This window comes from Teleopsis dalmanni, chromosome 1 (genome assembly GCF_002237135.1).
Source record: "Teleopsis dalmanni isolate 2A chromosome 1, ASM223713v2, whole genome shotgun sequence".
In the NCBI taxonomy this organism is placed as follows: Eukaryota; Metazoa; Arthropoda; class Insecta; order Diptera; family Diopsidae; genus Teleopsis; species Teleopsis dalmanni.
In genome coordinates this window covers 195,161,528-195,169,492 of record NC_051846.1, presented here as the reverse complement: position 1 = coordinate 195,169,492, position 7,965 = coordinate 195,161,528, and the positions used below count along the sequence as shown (strand labels likewise).

Here is a 7,965-nt window from a genome sequence, read left to right as displayed (position 1 = left end):
TTCATTCTTGTCATATATCACTATATAACATCCATTTTTCTCACTATCAGTGACGTAGGCAGGATTATGGTAAAAGGGGGCTGGTATGTACTATATACAGTCAAACTTCCATAACTAGAACTTCTAAAACTCGAATTTTCTATAACTCGAACTAAATAGAGTGGAATAGGGTATAGAGACGAATTACATACAATTGCAAAAAATTCTTTAACTCGAAGTCTCCATAAGTCGAACCCTGTATTAGACAAATTTGGTTTACAGTTCAAAAACAATCACAATTTTGTAATTGTGTCGGGGAATCAAGAAAGATATACTAGAAAATATTTTTTAACGGAAAGAGGGGTAAAAATATTTTCTGACTAATTTATTTATAGTTTACTAAATTAGTTATTATTGTTGAAGGATTGTTCCAAATGGGCGAAATACACTAGAAAATATGTTTTATTGAAATTTTTTTATGTAAAAATGAGAATGATGACTGAAATCTCTAGGTCTTTAACCTTCTACTTTATTAGCATTATAATCTTTGGTGCACTAATGCTTTCGTTATCGATCTCTTCAAATTGTACGGTTTCATACTACTTTGGTTTTAATCATAATCTGGAGATCACACCCACAGATTAATCTTGTCCCTTGCCACTTGCTTAAAACTTATTCTGCATACATGAATTAGATATCTTAAATACTAAGATTTAATGTTTTTTATCAAATGTTGCTTCTCTATTTTAAGATCAAGTTCATAATCAAGTTGTTATGGTTATGGTAAGACACATCACTTAATAGCACTAAGTTATAAAGTTATATATATTTTTCAAAGTGCTGACACCAGGTTAATCTTTCAATTAAGTGAATGTTATCAGAAATAAAAACTTTTATATAGATCTCCAAATATCTATTTTTAAATGAGAGTTCAACAGACTTAACATGGATTTGACTGTTAAGCTTCAAGAAACTCTAAGCCACATTCAAACAAGATGCTTACACGCCTATCAATCGATATGGTAGGTTTTTACGCTACAGATCTCTCTTGCAATTTGTGTAACAATTGGTTCAAATCAATCCAAGTTACATCCATAGTACAGAAAACATTCATTTAAATATCACACTTGTAGTACATATAACTGTAATAAGATTTAATAATTTATTGTAGGTCCCTAATTTGCTAAGAAAGGATTCAATAAATTTATCAACATGACATGAAAAATTGTTAACATTAGTTATGATTCCAATCTTAAGAATCTACTTAGGTCTTATTATATCATATATATCTTATATATTAAGACTACTATATTATTAATATTAGATGCCTAAAATGTTGTCATTCAAAGTAGTTTTATTTACTGTAGATAGTTTTAACTTTCAAGTGTTGGCTAATTGCACTAAAAATATTAAACATAAGAAGATAAGTGCTATATAGCTATCACTAAAAACACGTAATAAAAGTATTTTAATTTTTAAAAAATATTCGGACATCTAAAGAAATAAATACGTGACCCTGACCCCTCTAGTATAGAAAAACAAGTGCTGTTGAGAATTGCAGTCATACCTATTTAAGTTAAGGTTATATTTAATCTGAAACAATAGAGAACCTCATTGGAATCATTTATATAGTTGTAGTATTAAGGTAGCATCTTTATTATTTTTTTTATTAATTACTTACATTCATCAAAAAGATAAATGGTCTTCTCAAAAATGTTCGATTTTTGCGTACGTTTAAGGATCTTACGTCTGATGTTAGTCTATTATTTGAAGACTTCACTTGTTTTATTTAGAAACCTATTGACTTGAGTTCCTTTTGTTGCAAATAAAAAAAATATATTTTCTCGTTAATAAAAAAATTATTTACGACGTTTTTTCACTACAACGAAGTTGTTTACAAATAAAAGCTGAGTTGAGTGTCAGTCGGGCTTGCGGTGCGTAAAAGTCGCCTTGGTACGAGCCAAACCTGTCGTCGTCAATTCAATGCGAAATTTATATCTATTGGATTTCTTTATTTCCATTCATTTTATTTCGCTTGGTTATGTTGCAGAATCTGTGGCATGGCATGAGGCGTACGACGTACGGCATACGGCATAAGGCATGCGTGAGCAGATCTTTCTGCCCGACTGGTCCAAATGCAATTGTAATTCTTGAAGAAAATTAAAAAAAAGTGGAAAATCGTTGCAGCGCTTCGGATTGGTGAATTGTTTTGTTTACTTTACTAAATTTTACCTTTTGCATGTGCGTAAATACTAGGCATGCAAAAGAAATGGGTTAACAGCTTTGTTTAGACATGGACGAATGTGCGCGTCTACCATTGCCAAATCAATGTCTTCACTTTTGAGTTGAATGGAGCAGCTTTTGGATTCGCGTTTGCGAACAAATTTGTATCTGTGAAAAGTATCTATGCTACAATGTTGTATTTCGATTCATTGCTTTGACGATTATTGATGGTAAAATGGCAAATGCGTAAAACAACAATTTTAACAGTGTTTTCATTTTATTTAAAATCAGTTATTTTTCAAAAACGAAATTTTGCTGTTTCGGTTGATTTGTGTATACTTCGTTTCTATTTTCTATTTTTTATATTTTTTTTTTATTTTGTTTTTTGGTATTTCAGTAAAATGTCAACGCAGATACACGTATGCGCTTACACTATTTTGAGTGAGTTCAATATCAGAAGCCGGAACTATTGATGCGTTGATGAACTTGATTTTGTCGGCATTGAATGCGTTGGTTATATCTCTGATGGTTGGTGGTAGCAACACGATGTGTAACTAACGCGCCAGGAAAGTTGCGACGTTTTTGGCAATATTTTTTTTTTTTTGCGATTAACTTTAATATATCCCGCCTGCCTGTGTTATTTTGCATTTATTTTAGCTTTTAGTTTAAGCTTCATACTGAATGCTATGCTGGACGACGCACTATGTACGATGTACATATTTCATCCGTCCGCTTGTCTCTCAGTCTCTCAGTCTGTCGGTCTTACTATTTGGTTTGTCTGGTGTTTGCTTTGGAAAATGCTGTGCAGCAAGTTTTAATATAAAGAGAAAGTGTCCATGTTGGTGTTCTCGTGGTCGTAAAGAATGAATTTTCAGGCTGTTATAATATTTCCTGTTTGCCGACGTATAAAGTTTTGAAATTTTATCAGATAAGTTGTCGATTTTTGTATGCAGTTGATTTTTACCTTTTGTTTTTAATGCGTGAAAGTAACGAAAGTGCACTCATTTTCATTATTCTGGGAGGAGAGGATTCGAAAGTCAAAATATATTTTGTTTTTTTTTTTTTAAAATGGTTTATGAGAAACATATGTGAAAAATGATGAAATGATGAAATATGTATGAAATGTTGCTTTATTATATTCAATTATATGTATATACATCAACTTCAAATATGCCAACCCAATGGAAAATAAGAAATAGCAATTCCGGCACAACGACAATAAAGAAATGCTTTACAAAAGGTTTTATATAGTTAAAACCTATTAAAATTTATTATTTGGAAATAAAATATAAAATTTTTATATATATTTTTTAATACTTGCATATGGAGTTTTGTCGACAGACGGCTAAAATGCCATAGCTGTAAACTTTATATATATAATATAATTGTTATTAATTTCAATGTAATACAACAAATTTAAAATGGAGTAAAAATTAAGCTAAAAAAAAATACTACTATATAGAGTTTTGTACACTAAAGATGGTCGATGAAGTAGAACGAAATGTCTGTAATATAAATAAGTTTATATAAAAATTAAAATACAATTAAATATTCAATATAATATTATTTAAGTATTTAAAAAAACAACATTTTTAATTTTATGTGTTAAATTTATGACCTAAGCTTAGTAACGTTTTTTTTATAGTACTATAATTTAAAGTCATTGATAATAGTTAAAAAAGTAATTAATAATTTAAACAATGATTCATGCTGGTCTATGAAATCCATTAATAGTAAAACAACATTAATAGTAATTATAGTTTGAAAAGGATAAATAAATTTGTCGAAACTTGAACTAAATTAAAAATAAATAGTCAAAAAATTTGTTAAATTAATTTAAATTAAATCCAAATCTAAATATATTTTCGTGATTATAATACTAATGATAAATTAAATGTATTTTATGCCTTCTGATATTATAGTTAGGTTAGGCCTTTTGGCTCATTGTATCGTATATGTAGGAAACACTCAGGGTTTAAAACCACGTAAAGATATTGTAGTTAAATCTTAGTTAAAAAAAACAATTTTAAAGCATTGCTCATTAAATTTAATAAAATTTATTTTTTTCTTGATGTTCTTTTTTAATATAAAATCACTTGATTTAGTTTAGATTTATGATAAACAAATATTACGTACAAATTTGCTGATATAGTTTAATATACTTAATCTTATAAATGGTTAGATTCTTGGGTGCTAGGGTCTAACTGGTTAAGTATGTAACTTGTAACTAATATTGTCAATAAATTACAATAAATTCAATGAAAATATATTAATATATATTCACAAAATCTAAAAAAAAATATTAGAAAAATTTATGTAAATAAAATTTCACTTTTTACGACCATCAAAAACGCAGATCATACATCATTATACAATTAGATACAAATGATTACAGTAAATAAATACTCGTACACACGCTAACAATATTCTATAATGTAAGTGTATGGCAGGCATTATTCATAAATATAAACTTCATATAACAACTTTGAATTACAAGTCAATTTTTGATGAAGTTGCCTCCGGCGTTGCCCTTGCCACATCTGCCAAGCTAATGTTTCTGTTTAATTTTGCAATTGACAAATTGAAACTTTCTTTTGTTATTCAGTGAGTTAGCGCGACATGATCGCAGCAGCCGCCGACAGTACTTCACCTGGTAATGTACGACTGAACAATAGTAATAAGTGTCAAAATGTTTCGTAGAATGTGGCACGCCACAAGTACCATTCTGATGTTAAAAGTGATGAGACATTATGCGCAGACGCAGCTGTCACAGTGCTGTAGTTCTGCACTGTTCCCAGATACTTCACAGGCATAGATAGTTTTATCTTAATGTAATTTTTTAATAAATTTTTTGTTAAACTTTTCTACCATATATTATAGCTCCAAATTTCATTGTGGGTACATTTTCACTTTCTTAGTAATCTCACTTTTAAAAAGTTTTTATTCTTTTTGGATAAAAAACAGTGCCTAGCAAAGTTATTTTCAGAAGGAGTTATAATTAATGGAGTTAATTACAAACAAGTTTTTTAGATAATAACAATGTTCAACGTGGATATTTTTAATAGGAGTCTTCTACAAAATTTTGACATTACAGAACATTTTTTGATATGGACTGATATAATGGATTGATATAAATTCTTTTGTGCTAAATGAATGTTAGTACTTACTGAGAAACTTTTTGCAGAATACATGTATAATACATGTACCAGTAGTTGTAGTTTTAAAAAACAATGTTATGAAGACTTAATTTACTTTATTAACTAACTATAACTATAAGATACAATTATTTTCTAGATATTTTTTTCATTATATACCATCACATACACTCTCATAAATTTTAATCAGTTGAGGAGAATTCTGCTAAAGAACTCTATCTTCATAGTCATATTTACATTTACAAGTTACATTGAGTATACAACTGGATCACGATAGCTTTCAGGCCTTTTTTCGTAATCGTCGTCCTGGTTTTTAATATCATATAATTTTGGGTACGGCAATGAGTAATATCAATAATATAGCATATTAAAAATAAATATTAATATTAAATAATATTAATTAATATTAAATAATATTAATATTAAAAATAAACTATAAAGAAATTGTGAATAGGTTGTGTATGAACAATACTGTATGTGAAGAATTATTTTATTTTTAAGACAATTTAACAATTCCCTTATTGACAAAAGAATTTGTTGTTGTTTTAGCGATTTTCATAATTATACCTTCTTGATGGGTCCCTAACAAGAGGGATAAGCGGTGCTTGATTTTATGTGGTAACGAGTGGATAAGTGGTGTAGATCCTGTTGTGTTTAGTTGTCTATGTTAATAAGTACCTCCTATACGTAAGTATAATCTTATTATTATAATTATTGATATTGTTCATAAAAAAATTTTTTCAACAAATTCAGATATTAAGAGAAATTAAGAGAAAAAAGCTGAATTATTAAGCTGAATTAAGAGAAAAAAGGGAACTAGTGAAAGAGAGAAATAGAGTGAGCGAGGGTGAGAGTGAGAGATTGAAAGAGAGGGAGATAGAAAAAAGAAGAGAGATGGATACAGAAAATGTAAAATATATTTTTGAAACATCAACTACTAAATTAGTAAAGTTATTAAAAATGTCCCATTTTATTTGAATTATATCAATGAATTGAATCCATATAAATTGTGGAGTAAACATCTTCACATCACCTATGCGAGTTAATCCTCAACTTAGTGTAAAGTTCTATACAAAATTTCCAAGTTACCCTCCTCTATTTTCTTATATATATATCTTTCGATCATTCTGTCTCAAGAGTACAATCTATTCATCTTAGCTGTGCTATTTCTCTGCTACAATTTAAATAGTTCGTTACAAGTAATACATTTCATGGTTGTTCTAATATAAATTTTTCTTATAAGAATATCACCATAATAGTTATAATACCTGTCTTTATACACAATGCTATTAATTATTGCTGCATCAGCATCTTTCATATAAGTTTTAATGGTACAGTCGTATATTTTTTTAAACACTTTTCCTTCAAAAGTATCTCATGTTATCGTGTCGTTTTTCTGAGAGGTTCAAGTACTTAATTCATATAAATTTTAATATGGTCTCAAAGGTTGGTGTTATTTATTAAGAAACGAATCGTGTCGTTTTTCTGAGAGGTTCAAGTACTTAATTCATATAAATTTTAATATGGTCTCAAAGGTTGGTGTTATTTATTAAGAAACGAAAAAACTATGAATATATCTGATCTTGTCTGGCGCCTCAATGAGTGCGCCCATGTATATTGCATCTTTGAGATATCTATACAGTACATTTATCTTATAGACTCTTCGTCTGCAATTGTACTTGTTTCTGCATCAAAACCTACTCATGCCTATTATAGTCAGTGTATTGTACATATACCCAGATATTGGCAGATGTTTTGTTGTTGTTGCTGTTGCTGTTGCTGCTGCTGATGTTGTCAATTTCTAAAATGTCAATAAAGCATCAATCAAATACAAAATCAAATAGAAAACGAATTTCATAAAAACATTAAGGCAATCTGTAGATGTTGTGGATAGTTTTGTTTTGTTTTGTCTGCATTTAAACTAAATTATGTTTGGTTAAGAGTTACGAGTATTTTGTGTGTATTTTAAAAATTGAGATTTTATGGTGTAGGTGGGCGTGCTCATTAGATATCAATGTCGCCGGGCAGCCTTCTATTTCCACTTCCAATTCCACTTGTACAATTAACATATCAATTTGACATGAATACGGCACAATCCATGTGGCCATCCAATGTGGCAAGCAGCAAATGCTGCCTTCTGTCTGCAGTGGCCACAAGAGCAGTCGACAAAAATTGACAGACTCGACATTTGATTTACACTTGTTTTGTAGTTTTTGTATCGAAAATGAGATACAGCTTAAGCAGTTTCGTTTTATAAATTTTTTTTTCTTCTAAATAGAAATGCGGTAGAAACTTTATTGTTTTATTATTGTGTAGTTTTTTCATTACTAATAGTATTTATTGTTATTGTGGTTTTTGTAGGATGGGCGCATTTAACTCTAATGTATTGTGTCTTGTGCTAAAAATGCTGGTAGTACGTATGACTGTAGGGCGTATTTGTATATGAACAGTTTCTATTTTGCTTACAGATTTCTTGTGCTAGGAATTTGGCTCATAGCTCAGTCAATCTAAGTTTCAGTCTCAATCTCAGCCGACAGAAGATTTGTATTTGTAATTGACAAATGCGCTAAAAGGCATTTGACACGCGCACCGAAGAAAGTGTTAGATA

The 7,965-nt window shown here is 29.3% G+C and overlaps 1 protein-coding gene across 1 annotated transcript in view; it reads left to right on the top strand.

Moving 5' to 3' along the window:
- Positions 1–5,911: 5,911 nt before the first annotated feature.
- The window catches only part of LOC119671052, a 57,525-nt gene continuing 55,471 nt past the window's right edge, over positions 5,912–7,965 (top strand). Inside the window, exon 1 of the mRNA XM_038081548.1 lies at positions 5,912–6,044. The gene's annotated coding sequence lies outside the window, so the exon portion shown is untranslated. The remainder of the gene's footprint in view (positions 6,045–7,965) is intronic.